General features: G+C 54.0%; 1 protein-coding gene across 2 annotated transcripts in view; it reads right to left on the bottom strand.

Moving 5' to 3' along the window:
* Mtmr6 (Myotubularin related protein 6) overlaps nt 1-20,170 on the bottom strand; it is a gene marked incomplete at its 5' end in the record, with an annotated part of 90,004 nt that overhangs the window by 58,521 nt on the left and 11,313 nt on the right.

Here is a 20,170-nt window from a genome sequence, read left to right as displayed (position 1 = left end):
TGTTTCATGCATACTGCCCTGGCAGGTGTCAGGGTAACGTGGCACATACCCTGGCAGGTGTCAGGGTAACGTGGCACATACCCTGGCAGGTGTCAGGGTAACGTGGCACATACCCTGGCAGGTGTCAGGGTAACGTGGCACATACCCTGGCAGGTGTCAGGGTAACGTGGCACATACCCTGGCAGGTGTCAGGGTAACGTGGCACATACCCTGGCAGGTGTCAGGGTAACGTGGCACACACACCCTGGCAGGTGTCAGGGTAACGTGGCACACACCCTGGCAGGTGTCAGGGTAACGTGGCACACACACCCTGGCAGGTGTCAGGGTAACGTGGCACATACACCCTGGCAGGTGTCAGGGTAACGTGGCACATACACCCTGGCAGGTGTCAGGGTAACGTGGCACACACCCTGGCAGGTGTCAGGGTAACGTGCCACACACCCTGGCAGGTGTCAGGGTAACGTGGCACATATACCCTGGCAGGTGTCAGGGTAACGTGGCACACACCCTGGCAGGTGTCAGGGTAACGTGGCACATACAGCCTGGCAGGTGTCAGGGTAACGTGGCACATATACCCTGGCAGGTGTCAGGGTAACGTGGCACATATACCCTGGCAGGTGTCAGGGTAACGTGGCACACACCCTGGCAGGTGTCAGGGTAACGTGGCACATACACCCTGGCAGGTGTCAGGGTAACGTGGCACATATACCCTGGCAGGTGTCAGGGTAACGTGCCACACACCCTGGCAGGTGTCAGGGTAACGTGGCACATATACCCTGGCAGGTGTCAGGGTAACGTTGCACATATACCCTGGCAGGTGTCAGGGTAACGTGGCACATACACCCTGGCAGGTGTCAGGGTAACGTGGCACATACACCCTGGCAGGTGTCAGGGTAACGTGGCACATATACCCTGGCAGGTGTCAGGGTAACGTGGCACATACACCCTGGCAGGTGTCAGGGTAACGTGGCACATACACCCTGGCAGGTGTCAGGGTAACGTGGCACATACACCCTGGCAGGTGTCAGGGTAACGTGGCACATACACCCTGGCAGGTGTCAGGGTAACGTGGCACATATACCCTGGCAGGTGTCAGGGTAACGTGGCACACACACCCTGGCAGGTGTCAGGGTAACGTGGCACAGACCCTGGCAGGTGTTACATCAGTAAAGAGCTCTCACAACACCGTAACTGTCACATAATGTTGTAAGAGGGAAGGTAGACGATTCAACCTCTCTGTGCTTAATATCACTGTTAAATATGTTAGGTATATGTGCTACACATCAATGTTAAATATATTAGTATGTATGCTACACATCAATGTTAAATATATTAGTATGTATGCTACACATCAATGTTAAATATATTAGTATGTATGCTACACATCAATGTTAAATATGTTAGAATGTGTGCTACACATCAATGCCACACCACCTCAGGCATCAACACGCCACACGGAACCATCAACAAGCAGCGACCCACATCTCTGAAAGAAGTCTCCAGCTCTCACAAATCTCCATCCAGCCGCCAGACTCACACTGTTATTGCTGTAGTGGCAGGTAATTCCTCGGCAGGTTGCGTCTCTGTCGAAACTTAGTAGAGAATACAAACTGAGTGATTTTATGTTGACCTGTAACCATAAAGGTTAAGGAACTGTGTGTACCAGTAACAGGTTAAGGAACAACATGGACCAGTAACAGGTTAAGGAACAACATGGACCAGTAACAGGTTAAGGAACAACATGGACCAGTAACAGGTTAACTAACAACATGGACCAGTAACAGGTTAAGGAACAACATGGACCAGTAACAGGTTAAGGAACAACATTGACCAGTAACAGGTTAAGGAACATGGACCAGTAACAGGTTAACTACCAACATGGACCAGTAACAGGTTAACTAACAACATGGACCAGTAACAGGTTAACTAAGAACATGGACCAGTAACAGGTTAACTAACAACATGGACCAGTAACAGGTTAACTAAGAACATGGACCAGTAACAGGTTAACTAACAACATGGACCAGTAACAGGTTAACTAACAACATGGACCAGTAACAGGTTAACTAACAACATGGACCAGTAACAGGTTAACTAACAACATGGACCAGTAACAGGTTAACTAAGAACATGGACCAGTAACAGGTTAACTAACAACATGGACCAGTAACAGGTTAACTAAGAACATGGACCAGTAACAGGTTAACTAACAACATGGACCAGTAACAGGTTAACTAACAACATGGACCAGTAACAGGTTAAGGAACAACATGGACCAGTAACAGGTTAAGGAACAACATGGACCAGTAACAGGTTAAGGAACAACATGGACCAGTAACAGGTTAACTAACAACATGGACCAGTAACAGGTTAACTAACAACATGGACCAGTAACAGGTTAAGGAACAACATGGACCAGTAACAGGTTAAGGAACAACATGGACCAGTAACAGGTTAAGGAACAACATGGACCAGTAACAGGTTAACTAACAACATGGACCAGTAACAGGTTAACTAAGAACATGGACCAGTAACAGGTTAACTAACAACATGGACCAGTAACAGGTTAACTAACAACATGGACCAGTAACAGGTTAACTAACAACATGGACCAGTAACAGGTTAACTAACAACATGGACCAGTAACAGGTTAACTAACAACATGGACCAGTAACAGGTTAACTAACAACATGGACCAGTAACAGGTTAAGGAACAACATGGACCAGTAACAGGTTAAGGAACAACATGGACCAGTAACAGGTTAAGGAACAACATGGACCAGTAACAGGTTAACTAACAACATGGACCAGTAACAGGTTAACTAACAACATGGACCAGTAACAGGTTAAGGAACAACATGGACCAGTAACAGGTTAAGGAACAACATGGACCAGTAACAGGTTAACTAACAACATGGACCAGTAACAGGTTAACTAAGAACATGGACCAGTAACAGGTTAACTAACAACATGGACCAGTAACAGGTTAACTAACAACATGGACCAGTAACAGGTTAACTAACAACATGGACCAGTAACAGGTTAACTAACAACATGGACCAGTAACAGGTTAACTAACAACATGGACCAGTAACAGGTTAACTAACAACATGGACCAGTAACAGGTTAACTAAGAACATGGACCAGTAACAGGTTAACTAACAACATGGACCAGTAACAGGTTAACTAAGAACATGGACCAGTAACAGGTTAACTAACAACATGGACCATTAACAGGTTAACTAACAACATGGACCAGTTAGAGGTTAACTAAGAACATGGACCAGTAACAGGTTAACTAAGAACATGGACCAGTAACAGGTTAACTAACAACATGGACCATTAACAGGTTAACTAACAACATGGACCAGTAACAGGTTAACTAACAACATGGACCAGTAACAGGTTAACTAACAACATGGACCAGTAACTGGTTAACTAACAACATGGACCAGTAACAGGTTAACTAACAACATGAACCAGTAACAGGTTAACTAACAACATGGACCAGTAACAGGTTAACTAACAACATGGACCAGTAACAGGTTAACTAACAACATGGACCAGTAACAGGTTAACTAACAACATGGACCAGTAACAGGTTAACTAACAACAGACCAGGTAACAACAAAACTCGCTACATTTCAACGCACTATGCAGTGCACAGAAATTAAAGGTTATATTATACCCAGGACAATCACCGTTCATGTTCCAATATTAAAATTTCCTGGTTTAATGTATTTAAACGAAACCACGCACACGCGCGAGCGCGCGCACACACACACACACACACACACACACAGGCAGGATCCATACATAGCTTTAAGAAGAGGTATGATAAAGCTCATGGAGCAGGGAGAGTTACCTAGCAACGACCAGTGAAGAGGCCGGGCCAGGAGCTGTGAATCGACCCCTTTAACCATGATTAGGCGAGTACGTACACACACACACACACACACACACACACACACACACACACACACACACACACACACACACACACACACACACACACACTATCAGAAGAAGAATGGTGGCGCACCAAGAAAGGAATGGACTCATACATGACAATCAGCACAGCTTCAGGGAAGGGAAATCCTGCGTCACAAACCTATTTAAGTTCTACGGCAAGGAAACAGAAGTAAGACAGGAGAGAGAAGGATGGGTAGACTGCATTTTCTTGGACTGTAAGAAGGCTTTCGACACAGTACCACACAAGAGACTGGTTGAAACCCTAGAAGAGCAGGCAGGAATAGGAGGGAAAACACTGCAATGAATCAGGGAATACCTAACAGGAAGGAAACAACATGTACTGGTAACAGACGAGGTGTGAGGGTGGTTGTGTGTGTCCGCTGGGTCGGTCCGGTGCTGTTTTTTGTTTATGTGAATGACGGAAGGGACAGATTCAGAGTTGTCTCTGTTCGCAGACGATGTGAAGCTACGAGGAGAATACAAGCGGAATAGGATCAGGAATGCCTACAAGGGGATCTGGACAGGCTGCAAGCCAGGTCGACAAATGGCTCCTGGAGTTTAACCCCAGCAAGTGCAAAGTTATGAAGTTTGGGGAAGAACAATAAAGACTGCACACGGAGTACAGCCTAAGAGGTCAAAGGCTGTAAAAATCTCCCAAGGAAAAGGTACTTGGGATGAGCATCATACTGAGCACATCTTCTGAGGCGCACATCAACCGAATAACTTCCGCAGCATACGGGCGCCTGGTAAACCTGAGAACAGCATTTCGACATTAAATAAGGAGTCATTCACGACACTGTACACTGTGTACGTCACGTCCATATTGGAGTAAGCAGCACCAGTATGGAACCCACATCTGGTCAAACGTCAAGAAATCATGAAGCTCATAGAGCGACCAGTGAAGAGGCGGGGGCCAGGAACTATGACTCGACCCCTGCAGCCACAAATATGTAAGAACAAATAGGCAAGGTAAGAACATGTATAATACAATCACACAATAAACACTGCTGAAAAAAGTGTCGTCACTCACTCAACACCACTTGCCTAAGATATCTCTTAGTTACCATACCATGCTGGAGGTGGAGGGTAGAAGGCGGACTACCCATCTACCCACACAGTGGGTGGATGGGTAGTCCTCCGCCACATTCATCCAGTGGTCCGTCACACCTGATTACGTTACCTAAGTTCGGCAGCTATTGTTGCAGACGCCGAGAAAGGGGCAGGCAAGAGGTGGTAGTAACAGTCATTAGATGCTATCAACTGACGTAGGAACAATCATGAGATACTATCTACTGACATAGGAACAATCCTGAAATACTATCTACTGATGTAGGAACATTATGAGATACTATCTAGTGACAGAAGCAGTCACGAGATGCTATCTCCTGACGCAGGAGAAATCGTGAGATGCTATTTACTGACATAGGAGCAGTCATAAGATGCTATCTCTTGACGTAGGAGCAGTCATGAGATGCTATCTCTTGACGTAGGAGCAGTCAGGAGGTGCTGTTATCTCCTCCTGACAGTGAAACTCTATCATCCTCACACTTGTACCTCACTATCCTCTCTTTCCTCCTCGTTCCTTCTTCTTTTCTATCCTCCCTCCTTCCCTCTCTCCCTGTGTCATTAAACATCACTACTTGTCTCACTACTCCTCTACCTTCCAATAATGACTTCGACCCTTTTCCCCTCCCCAATTCCTCACCCCACACATCACTCCCTAACCCCCACATGTCATCCCTCCCTCACCCCCACACATTATCCCTTCCTCACCCCCAGACATCATCCCTCTCTCACCCCCCACACATCATCACTCCCTCACCCCCACACATCATCCCTCCCTCACCCCCACGCATCATCACTCCCTCACCCCCACGCATCATCATTCCCTCACCCCCACACATCATCCCTCCCTCACCCCCACACATCATCCCTCCCTCACCCCCACACTTCATCCCTCCCTCACCCCCACACATCATCCCTCCCTCACCCCCTCACATCATCACTCCCTCACCCCCACACATCATAACTCACTCACCCCCACACATCACTCCCTTACCCCCACACATCATCACTCCCTCACCCCCACACATCATCACTCCCTCACTCCCACACATCATCACTCCCTCACCCCCACAAATCATCACTCCCTCACCCCCACACACCATCACTCCTTCACCCCCACACATCATCACTCCCTCACTCCCACACATCATCGCTCCCTCACCCCCACACATCATCCCTCCCTCACCCCCTCACATCATCACTCCCTCACCCCCACACATCATCCCTCACTCACCCCCACACATCGTCACTCCCTTACCCCCTCACATCATCACTCCCTCACTCCCACACATCATCACTCCCTCACCCCCACACATCATCAATCCCTCACCCCCATACATCATCACTCCCTCACCCCCACGCATCATCACTCCCTCACTCCCACACATCATCGCTCCCTCACCCCCACACATCACTCCCTCAATCCCACACATCATCACACTCCCTCAACCCCACACATCACTCCCTCACTCCCACACATCATCACTCCCTCACCCCCACACATTACTCCCTCACTCCCACACATCATCACTCCCTCACCCCCACACATTACTCCCTCACCCCCACACATCATCACTCCCTCACCCCCACACATCATCACTCCCTCACCCCCACACATCATCACTCCCTTACCCACACACATCATCACTCCCTCACCCCCACACATCACTCCCTCACCCCCACACATCATCACTCCCTCACCCCCACACATCACTCCCTCACCCCCACACATCATCACTCCCTCACTCCCACACATCATCACTCCCTCACCCCCACACATCACTCCCTCACTCCCACACATCATCACTCCCTCACCCCCACACATCATCACTCCCTCACCCCCACACATCATCCCTCCCTCACCCACACACATCATCCCTCCCTCACCCCCACACATCATCACTCCCTCACCCCCACACATCATCACTCCCTCACCCCCACACATCACTCCCTCACCCCCACACATCATCACTCCCTCACTCCCACACATCATCGCTCCCTCACCCCCACACATCACTCCCTCACTCCCACACATCATCACTCCCTCACCCCCACACATCATCACTCCCTCACTCCCACACATCATCAATCCCTCACCCCCATACATCATCACTCCCTCACCCCCACGCATCATCACTCCCTCACTCCCACACATCATCACTCCCTCACCCCCACACATCATCCCCTCCACCACCCCATCATCACTCCCTCCTCCCACATCATCTCCCCTATTCTCCCTCACCCCCTCCCACATCCTCCCTCCACCCCCAGCTTCTCCTTACACATCCCTCACCCCACATCATCATCCTCCCTACACACACCTCCCTCACCCCTACACATCCTCCCTCACATCGTCATTCTACATCATCCTCCCTCCACCCCCACATCTCACTCCCACCCCATCATCTCCCTCACCCCACATCGTCCTCCCTCCCACCCCCACACATCATCAAGTCCCTCCTCACCCCACATCATCTCCTCCCCCCATCACTCCTCCCCCACATATCACTCCCTACCCCATTCCCCCTCATCCCACGTCTTCTTCCCCTCACCCCCCACACCCACCAACTCCATCCTGCTCCTCCCCTCACACATCATCTTCCCCTCATCACATCTTCCCTCCCCCACTCCCATCATCACTCCTCCATTACTTCCCTCCCCCACCCCCATCATCACTCCCTTACCCCACATCATCCTCCCCTCACCCCACATCATCTCCTTACCCACACCGTCACCTCCCTCCCCCACATTCTCCTCATTTCCCACACATCATCTCCCTCCACACTTTCTCCCTCACCCCCACATTCCCTCATCTTAACATCATTGCTCCCTCACCCCACATTATTACTCCCACATCCCGTCTCCCTTCTCCCTCCCCCTTACCCCCACATCATCACTCCCTCACCCCCAACACATCACTCCTCACCCCACACACATCCTCCCTCCCACCCCCACATCACTCCTCCACCCCCCACACCCATCCACTCCCTCACCCCCACATTGCTCCCTCCATCCCATCCATCACTCCCTCACCCCACCTCATCACTCCCTCACATCATCCCTCCCTCACCCCACACACATCCTCCCTCCCCCTTGCATCATCCCCTCCCCCCACATCATCCACTCCTCACCCCCATCCTCCTCACCCCATCATCACTCCCTCACTCATCGCTCCCTCACCCCCACACATCACTCCCTCATCACACATCCCTCCCCCCATCATCATCTCATCCCCACATCTCAATCCCTCACCCCCACATCCTCCCTCCCTACCCCCACCTCATCCCTTCCCACACATCATCAATCCCTCACCCCCATACTCCTTCCCACCCCCCGCATCATCCTCCCTCCTTCCCACATCATCGCTCCCTACCCCCACATCATCCCTCAATCCACATTCATCACACTCCTCAATCCCACATATCACTCCCTCCCCTACATATCATCACTCCCTCCTTCCCCACACACCTCCCTCACCCCCACATTCTCCTCCACACCCCCTCCCTACCCCACTTCCTCCCCCCCACCCCACATCTCCTCCCTCCCCCACCATCTCTCCCTCACCCCCATTTCCCTCCCCCACCCACACATCATCCCTCCCTCACCCCCACATCACTCCCTCACCACATCCTCCCTCACCCCACATCCTCCCTCACCCTCGCACATCATCCTCCCTCCCTCCTCCTGTTCCACTTCCCATGCCCCCACATCACTCCCTCCTTTCTCCCACATCATCACTCCCTCACCCCACATCATCCTCCCTCACTCCCACACATCATCAGATCCCTCACCCCCACATAACTCCCTCACTCCCACATCATCCATCCCTCTTTTGATATCCATTGCTTCCCACCCCACCATCATCCACTCCCTCACCCCACATCATCATCACTCCTCCCCACCCACATCTCTCCACTCACCCCACCACATCATCCACTCCCTCACCCCCACACATCGTCCACTCCTCACCCCCACACATCATCCCGCTCCCTCCCCTTTCCCCCACCCATCTCTCACTCACCCCCACACCTCGTCCACTCCCTCCCACCCCCTTTACACATCATCAATCCCTCACTCCCACACATCATCACTCCCTCACCCCCCTCATCCCTCCCTCCACTCCCACACATCATCATTCCCTCCTTTCCCCACACATCCTCCCTCCCTTCACTCCCCTGTCATGCTCCCTCACCCCCCACACATCATCACTCCCTCATCCCCACACATTGCTCCCCTCCTCCACATCATCCTCCCTCCTGCCCCCACATTACCTCCCTCCACCCCCCACACATCCTCCCTTACCCCCACATCATCTCCCTTTTACCCCACATCATCCTCCCCATCACTCCTCACCCCACATCATCCACTCCCTTACCCACACACATCATCCACTCCCTCACCCCACGTTATTCTCCTCATTCCCACACATCATCACTCCCTCACCCCCACCGCTTGCCTCCCTCGCCCCCGCACCCCCATTGCCCCTCAATCTAACACATCATCACTCCCTCCACCCCCACACATCATGACTCCTCAGTCCCCCATTACATTCCCTCCCTCCACTCCGCATGATCTCCTCCACCCCACACATTGCCCTTCCTCCCCCACCCCACATCATCCACTCCTTACCCCACACATCATCTACTCCCACCTCCCACCCCCTTACACATCATCACTCCCTTGCCCACACACATCATCACTCCCCTCACCCCATTACATTGCCTCCCACTCGTTTCCACACATCATCACTCCCTCCACCCCCCACCCTTTGCTCCCTCTTTGACACATTACCCCTCAATCTAACACATCATTACTCCCTCACCCCCACACATTACTCCTCCCTCCCACATCCCATTCCCTCTTTCCCCCATTGCTCCCCTCCTCCCTCCCACATTGCTCCCTCACCCCCTACACATCATCCTCCCTCCTCCTGTACATCCTCCCTCCTGCTCCCACACATCCTCCTCCCTCCCCACCCCCACATCACTCCCTCCACTCCCACATCATCATCCACTCCTCACCCCATGTTGCTCCCCTCACTCCCACACATCATCCTCCTCCTCACCCCACACTTCATTCACTCCTCACCCCTTACATCATTCCACTCCCTCCACCCACACATCATCTGTCTCCCCTACCCCCACATCATCCTCCCTCCACCCCCACGTCATCGCTCCCTCCTCCACCCCATCCTCCCTCCCCACCCCCACGTCATCCAACTCCCTCACATCATCGGCTCCTCTTTCCCCCCACACATCCTCCTCACTCCACATCACTCCCTCCTTGTCACGTGATCACTCCCTCCACTCCCACACGTGATTCAGTTCCATCACCCCCATTGTCCGTCATCCTCCCTCACCCCCACGTCATCTATCCCTCCCCATCCCACACATCATCAAGTCCCTATCTTCCCCCGCCGTACATCCATCCCTCCCTCCTTGCACCTCCATCGCTCCCTCCATCCCATCACCATCATCGCGTGTTAGCCATCCCCACCCCACGTCACTCCTCAAGTCCCACGTCATCATCACTCCCATCAATCCACACATCATTCACAGGTCCCTCCAACCCCACATATCATCCTCCCTCACTCACTCCATCCCGCCCTCCCCCACTTACGTTCTCCTCACTCCCACACATCATCCTCCTCCCTCCCCACATTGCTCCATTCTCCCCCTCATACATCCTCCTCACCCCCACACATCATCCACTCCCTGACCCCCACATTTATCCCTCCCTCACCCCACATACATCCCTGTCCCTCCTCCCCCTTACACATCCTATCTCCCTCCCCTGCCACCTGTGCCTCCCTCCTCCCCCACATCCTCCCTCTTCCCTCCTTTCCATCATCCTCCCTCCCTCCTCCACTTCAGCCTCCTTCCTACATCCCCACATCCTCTCCCTCCTCCCCATCATTCACTCCCCTCCTTTCCCCCACACATCCTCCCTCCATCCCACACATCATCAATCCCTCCCACACATAACCCTCCTCCACTCCCACATCATGCTCCCTCACCCCCACGTTACTCCCTCTTCCCCACACGTCGTCACTCCCCCTCCCCACCACATCCATCCTCCCTCCCTCCCCTTTACACATCTCCTCTTCCACCCCCATACATCACTCCACCTCCCTCACTACATCGTCCTCCCTCCTCCCCCTACCCCCACATCATCCACTCCCTCACCCCACACATCTCTCCTCACCCCCACATCATCGCTGCCTCCCTCACCCCCACATCAGTCAATCCCGTCCTCCCATCACGTGATCCTCCCTCACCCCACATCATCCTCCCTCACTCCCTCACGTCGTCATTCCCTCCCTTCCCCCACACATCACTCCCTCCTCCCACATCACTCAACTCCCTCACCCCCACATCATCCTCCCACTCCTGTCCCCACACATTGCTCCCTCCACTCCACACATCATCCTCCCTCTTTCACACACATTGCTCCCCTCACCCCACATCATCCCTTCCCTTACCCCCACGTCATCCTTCCACTCCCTCACCCCCACACATCATCCACTCCCATTACCCACATACATCCTCCCTCCTTCACCCCACACATTACTCCCTCATTCCCACACATCATCACTCCCTCCCCTTTTACCACTTTCTCCCTCACCCCCACACATTACCCCTCGTCTAACCACATGTATCCTCCCTCCTCCCCACCCACTTGTTCTCCTCACTCCACCTCATGATTCCTTCCCTCCCCACCATTACTCCTACTCACTCCCACACATGATCCACTCCCTGCACTTTACATTGCCCTCCCTCCCCACCCCACATCATCACTTCCCTCACCCCACACATCATACTTCCTACACCCCATCTCTCCTCACCCCCACATCATCCACTCCCTCTTCCCCCACATCGTCCTCCTCTTTCCCCCACACATCGTCACTCCCTCACCCCAACACATCATCTGACTCACCCCCACACGTCCTGCCCTCCCTCACCCCATCATCAATGCAATCCCTCCACTCCATTCATCACTCCCTCACCACATCCTCCCTCCACTCCCACACATCATCATTCCCTCCTTCCATGTCCTCCACTCCCACACATCTGCGCTCCCTCCCCCACCCCATCATCCTATCCCTCAGTCCCCACACATTCTCCCTCCTCCACATCATCATCCTCCCTCTTTATTGCATTCCACTGCCTTAACCCCACATCACTCCACCTTGCACATTCATCCTCCCTCCTCCCCTTTCATCATCCACTCCCTTACCCACACACATCGTCATCCCTCCTGACCCCACGTTTGCTCCCTCCCATTTCCACACATCATTCACTCCCTCCACCCCCACTTTCTGCCTCCCTCCCCCACCCCCATTATTGCCCCTCGTCTAATTCCCATTCATCTGTCCTCACCCCCGACCATTATCCCTCCTCCCACACATCCATCATTCCCTCACCCCAGATTGCTCCTCACTCCCACCACATTACTCCCTCTTCCCCCATCCTCCATCACTCCCTCCTGCTTTACATCCTGCCTCCTCCATCACATCCACTCCCTCATAGCCACATCACTCCCTCCACTCCCACACATTCATCTGCACCTCCTTTCCCCACACATCATCCACTTCCCTCACCCCCACACATTGCTCCCTCACCCCACATATCCTCCCCTCCCTCACCCCCACATTACCATTCCATCCCTCACCCCATACATCATCCCTCCTCCACCCCCTGATCCATCTCCCTTCCACCCCATACATCTCCTCCTCACCCCACGTCATCACTCCCTCCTTGACATCATCCTCCTCACCCCCACACATCCTCCTCCCCACCCCCCACATCATCATCCTCCCTCAAGACCCCACATCCACTCCCTCCCGCTCCCACATCATCCTCCTCACCCCCACATCCTGCTCCCACATCATCCATCCATCATGCCCCACACATCATCACTCCCCTCTTCCCCCACATTACTCCTCCACTCCCATCATCCATCCATCACCCCTCCCATCACCCCCATCCATCCACCCCCTTACCCCATCCTCCCTCACCCACATCATCACTCCCATTACCCCCACATTCTCCCTACTTCCCCCACATTACTCCCTCACTCCCACACATCATCCACTCCCTCACCCCCACATTCATTACCTTCCTTGCTCCACACATCATCACTCCCTCTTCCCCCCACAAATTACTCCCTCCTTTCCCCACAAATCATCACTGCCTCACCCCCATTGCATTACCTCCCATTCCATTCCCACATCACTCCCTCACCCCCACGCTGTTCCCTCACCCCCATTATGCCCCTCAATCATGCTCTTCACCCCATCCATTCCTTCCCTCACCCCCGCACAGTTGCTCCCTCACCCCCACATTGCTCCCTCACCCCCGCATTCACTAACCTCACTCCCACACATTGTAACCCTCACTCCAACATCATTGCTCCCTCCTCCCTTTCGCATTCACTCCCTCACTCCATCACATCCTCCCTCTCCCATCCATCACTCCCTCACTCCCACCTGTCATCCTCCCTCCTCCCACCATGATCCTCCCTCCACTCCCCACACATCATCACTCCCTCCTCCCCATCATCATCCTCCCTCACCCCCACACATGACTCCCCTCCCACTCCCACCCCATCATCCCACTCCCTCCCCTCCACATGTCCATCCCTCCTCCCACACATCGTCAGTCCCTCCCACTCCCACCCCCACATCATCAACTCCCTCCACCCACATCATCCTCCTTCACCCCCTACATCTATCCTTCTTTATCCTCCCTCCTCACCCCACATCATCCTCCCTCCCTCCCCACCCCACATTACTCCCTCCTCCCTCCCACATCATCACTCCTCACTCCCACACATGATCCTCCCTCCTCCTGACAATGATCCTTCCTCACCCCCACACATCATCCTGCCTCCTGCCTCCCACATCCATCCACTCCACTCCCCACTCCACATCCCTCCCTCTCCCACATCACTCCCTCACCCCCCACACATCATCACTCCCTCACTTCCACATCATCACTCCCTCATTACTCCCTCACCCCTACATATCACATCCACTCCCTCCTCCCCAACATCACTCCCTCCCAAACATGTCACCCTCCCCCCACCCCACATCATCCTCCAACACATCATCCACTCCCTCACTCCCACATCCTCCCCTCCACCCCTTTCTCCCTCTACTCCCTCACTCCCACATCATTACTCCCTCACCCCACATCATCAGCCTTCCTCCTCCCACATCATTGCTCCCTCCACTCCACACATCACTCCCTCCGCCTCCCCACACATGCCTCCCTCACCCCTTCCACATCAATTCCCTCACTCCACCATCATCCTCCCTCACTCCCACACATCCATCCACTCCTCATCATCACTCCCTCCACTCCCACATCATCCTCCTCCACACATGATCCTCCCTCCACTCCCTACACGTCATCCTCCCTCTTGACATCATCCACTCCCTCCACTTCCACCACCATCACTCCACATCATCCATCCACTCCCCTTAGTTCCACACATCCTCCCTCCACTCCCACATGACTCCCTGTTACCCCATCCATCCTGCCTGCCCCCTCCTTACATCATCACTCCTCGTTTCCCAAACATCATCCTCCTCCTTCACTGAGCATCCATCCCTCTTTCCCCTGTCATCCCACTCCCCTTACCCCCATCATCACTGTCCCCATACACATTCATCACTCCCTTGCCCCACATTGCTCCCTCACCCCCACATTGCTCCTCAACTCCCACATCATCATAAATCCCATCCCACCCCTTACACATTCACTCCCACTCCTCCCACACCACCATCCTCCCTCCCTCACCCCACATTTGCTCCCTCACTTTACATCACTCCTTACCCCCTTGACCACATTGCTCCCATCTTCCCCCACACATCACTCCTCTTTACCCCATCATCTACTCCCATTACCCCACACATTGCTCCCTCCTTCCCCCACGTTGCTCCTCACTCCACACCATCATGTCCTCACCCCCTCACGTTGCCTCCTCATACTCCCCTGCCTATCCTCCCTCACTCCCACGTTGCCCCTTAATCTTCAATACATCATCACTCCCTCCCTCCCCACCCCCACCATTACTCCCTCACCCCCACCCCATTACTCCCTCACCCCCACGTTACTAACTCCACTCCCACATCATCCTCCCTGACTCCCACGCATCCACTCCTCACTCCCATCACTCCCTGACTCCCACACATCATCCACTCCCTCCTCCCACATATCCACTCCCTCACTCCACACATCCATCCACTCCCTCACTCTCACATCCTCCCTCCCTCCCACTCCCACATCATCCTCCTCCCACATCATCACTCCCTCACCCCCACACATCATCACTCCCTCCACCCCACACATCCATCCCTGACCCCACATATCCACTCCCTCCACTCCACACATCATCACTCCTCACATCATCGTTCCCTCACTACCCACACATCATCACTCCCTCACCCCACCCATACATCATCCTGTCCCCCACCCCACACATTAGGTCCCTCCACTCCCACATCCATCCCTCACTCCAAGACATCATCCTCCTCCCTCCTCCCAAAACCTCATCACTCCTCCCTCCCCCACATCATCCTCCCTCCTCCCCACCCCATCCTCCATCATCCCTGTCCATCCTCCTTACACCCACATCATCACTCCCTCACCCCGCATCATCCTCCCACCTCATCCATCTCCCTCCTCCATCACTCCCTCACCCCTACACATCATCACTCCCTCCTCCCTCCCACATCTTTCCTCCCTGACCATGACTCCCTCCACCCCCATCCCATCACTCCTCCACATCATCCACTCCCTCCCACATCCTCCTCCCTCCCACCCCCACGTTGCTCCCTCACTCCCACACATCATCCTCCCTCACCCCACATCATCACTGACTCCCATCCACTCCCTCCACTCCCACGCATCATCACTCCCTCCATACCACATCATCCACTTCCTCCATCCCACACATCATCCTCCCTCCCACACATCCTCCCTCACCCCCACACGTTGCTCCCTCCATCTCCCACATCCATCCCTCCTCCCCTTTCACATCATCCACTCCCCTCACTACCCACACCATCCTGCCTCCCTCCTCCACCATCATCATCCCCTCTCCCTCCATCACATCATCACTCCCTCACTCCCACACATCGTCCTCCCTCACCCCCCGCATCATCGTAATCCCCTCATCCCTCCCACATCATCCACTCCCTCACCCCACGCATCACTCCTTCACCCCACACATCATCACTCCCCTCCTTACCCCACATCATCATCCTCCCTCACCCCCACACATTACTCCCTCTGCTCCCACACATCATCCACTCCCCTCCACTCCACACATCATCACTACCTCCTCCCCTGACATCATCATCCTCCCCTCCACTCCCACATCATCACTCCATCACTCCCACATCATCCTCCCTCCACCCCACGCATCCACTCCCTCCCTTCCCCCCACACATCATCCACTCCCTCAGCTTCCACACATCATCCACTCCCTCATTACTCTCTCACCCTACACATCCATCCTCCCTCCCTCCATCCTCCTCCCACTCCCTCCCACATCCCTCACCCCTCACCCCCCATCATCATCCTCCAAGCACGTCATCCTCCTGTACTCCCATCACCCCCTCCCTCCACCCCACTACTCCCTCCACTCCCACATCCATTCGTGCCCTCCTCCCCACCACATCATCCTTCCTTCCTCCACATCCCAGTGCCATCCCATTACCTCCCCATCCTCCCTCCCTCCCACATCACTCCCCTCCCTCCTCCACACATCCACTCCCCTCACTCCCACATCATCACTCCCTCCACTCCCCACACATCATCCTCCCTCCATCCACATCATCCATCCCTCCCTCCGTCATCCACTCCTCCACTCCCACACGTCATCCCTCCCTCATCCCCCTGTCATGCCTCCCTGCTTCCCCTGCAACTGACCTCACCACCATCCACTCCCACATCAATGTCCTCCCTTACTTCCATATCATCCTGTCCTCATATCACTGCCCTCACCCCTCCTTGATCATCACTCCCTCATTTCCCCCAATCATGTCCTCCGTTCCACCCATCCATCCTCCCTCCTTCCCATAATCCTACCCTCACCCCATCACATCCCTCCTTCCCACCCCCACATCATCCTCCCTTACCCCCACTTTACACATTCACTCCTCCCTTACCCCTACAGTTGCTCCTCACCCCTCACATTCATCCCTCCCTCCTTTGTCCCCATCCATTCCTCCCTGCATTGCTCCCTCCTCCACCACTGCATCCTCCCTCCACCCCCACACATTACTCCCTCACCCCCACATCATCATCCTCCTTGCCCCACCCCCACATTACTCCCATCACCCCCCACATCCTCCTCACTTACCTCACCCCATCATCACTCCCTTGCCCACCCCCACATTGCTCCTCTTACCCCCGTTGCTTCCCTCACTCCCTACATCAATCATCCTCCTCCCCACCCCCACAGTTATTCTCCCTCCTCCCACCACTGTCCTCCCTCACTCCCACACATTACCCCTTAATCTCACCACATCATCACTCCTCACCCCCACACATTACTCCCTCACCCCCACATTACTCCCTCACCCCACATTGCTAACTCACTCCCACACATCATCCTCCCTCCCTCCCCATCCACCTCCTCCCTCCTCCCACATCCTCCTCCCTCCTCCCACATCATCATCCTCCCTCACTCCACATCATCCTCCCTCCTCCCATCATCATCTCCCTCCCTCCACTCACATCACTCCTCCCTCCTCCCACACATCCATTCACTCCCTCCACACATCATCCACTCCCTCACCCCCATCATCCTCCTCCACCCCTCCTGCCCCACATCACTCCCTCCACCCCCACACATCACTCCCTCACCCTCCCACATCATCCTCCCACTCCATCATCATTCCCATTCCCTCCCACTCCCCATCATCACTCCTCACCCCACGTCCATCACTCCCTCCACCCCCACACATTAGGTCCTGACTCCCACATCCACTCCCTCGCCTCCAAGCACATCATCCTCCCTCCTCCCTATATGTCATCTCCCTCCCCTCACCCCCCACATCATCCACTCCCTCACCCCACACATCCACTCCATCCTCCCTCCCACATCACTCCCTCACCCCACATCATCACTCCCTCCTTACCCCCGCACATCATGCCTCCCCACACATCATCACTCCCTCACATCACTCCCTCACTCCCAAACATCACTCCCTCACTCCCACACATCACTCCCTCACTCCCAAACATCATCACTCCCTCACTCCCACACATCACTCCCTCACTCCCACACATCATCACTCCCTCACCCCCACACATCATCACTCCCTCACTCCCACACATCATCACTCCCTCACTCCCACACATCATCACTCCCTCACATCACTCCCTCACTCCCAAACATCACTCACTCACTCCCAAACATGATCACTCCCTCACTCCCAAACATCAGTCCCTCACTCCCAAACATCATCACTCCCTCACTCCCACACATCATCGCTCCCTCACTCCCAAACATCACTCCCTGACTCCCACACATCACTCCCTCACTCCCAAACATCATCACTCCCTCACCCCCACACATCATCACTCCCTCACCCCCACACATCACTCCCTCACTCCCACACATCATCACTCCCTCACTCCCACACATCATCACTCCCTCACTCCCACACATCATCACTCCCTCACTCCCACACATCACTCCCTCACCCCCACACATCATCACTCCCTCACCCCCACACATCATCACTCCCTCACACCCACACATCATCACTCCCTCACTCCCAAACATCATCACTCCCTCACTCCCACACATCACTCCCTCACTCCCACACATCATCAATCCCTCAGTCCCACACATCATCACTCTCTTTCCCCCACACATCATCACTCCCTCACTCCCACACATCACTCCCTCACTCCCACACATCATCACTCCCTCACTCCCACACATCATCACTCCCTCACTCCCACACATCATCACTCCCTCACTCCCACACATCATCACTCCCTCACCCCCACACATCATCACTCCCTCACTCCCACACATCATCACTCCCTCACTCCCACACATCACTCCCTCACCCCCACACATCACTCCCTCACTCCCACACATCACTCCCTCACTCCCACACATCACTCCCTCACTCCCACACATCATCACTCCCTCACTCCCACACATCACTCCCTCACCCCCATACATCATCACTCCCTCACCCCCACACATCATCACTCCCCCACATCACTCCCACACATCATCACTCCCACAGTCCAACAAACACAAAATAATACACTCTGTGAGGAAATAATAAAGAAACGTGTGTGAGCCAGCATCATGTCCATCATGTCACCGGAAGCATATTGCAGTCTTGCTACTTCCCAGATCTCTGCAAGAACTGGTAGCCCAGGAGCTATATACACGACACATGTTACCCCATCACAGAGTATGCTGTGTATACACAGAGGATGCTGTGTATACACAGAGGTGCTGTGTGTACACAGAGGATGCTGTGTGTACACAGGGTATGTTGTGTGTACACAGAGGATGCTGTGTGTACACAGAGTATGTTGTGTGTACACAGAGAATGCTGTGTGTACAGAGAGGATGCTGCGTGTACACAGAGGATGCTGTGTGTACAGAGAGGATGCTGTGTGTACACAGAGGATGCTGTGTGTACACAGAGGATGCTGTGTGTACACAGAGGATGCTGTGTGTACACAGAGGATGCTGTGTATACACAGAGGTGCTGTGTGTACACAGAGGATGCTGTGTATACACAGAGGTGCTGTGTGTACACAGAGGATGCTGTGTGTACACAGGGTATGTTGTGTGTACACAGAGGATGCTGTGTGTACACAGAGTATGTTGTGTGTACACAGAGAATGCTGTGTGTACACAGAGGATGCTGCGTGTACACAGAGGATGCTGTGTGTACAGAGAGGATGCTGTGTGTACACAGAGGATGCTGTGTGTACACAGGGTATGTTGTGTGTACACAGAGGATGCTGTGTGTACACAGAGGATGCTGTGTGTACACAGAGGATGCTGTGTGTACACAGAGGATGCTGTGTGTACACAGAGGATGCTGTGTGTACACAGAGGATGCTGCGTGTACACAGAG

Source organism: Cherax quadricarinatus, chromosome 5 (genome assembly GCF_038502225.1).
Source record: "Cherax quadricarinatus isolate ZL_2023a chromosome 5, ASM3850222v1, whole genome shotgun sequence".
Taxonomy (NCBI): domain Eukaryota; kingdom Metazoa; phylum Arthropoda; class Malacostraca; order Decapoda; family Parastacidae; genus Cherax; species Cherax quadricarinatus.
This window is presented reverse-complemented; position numbering and strand designations above follow the sequence as displayed.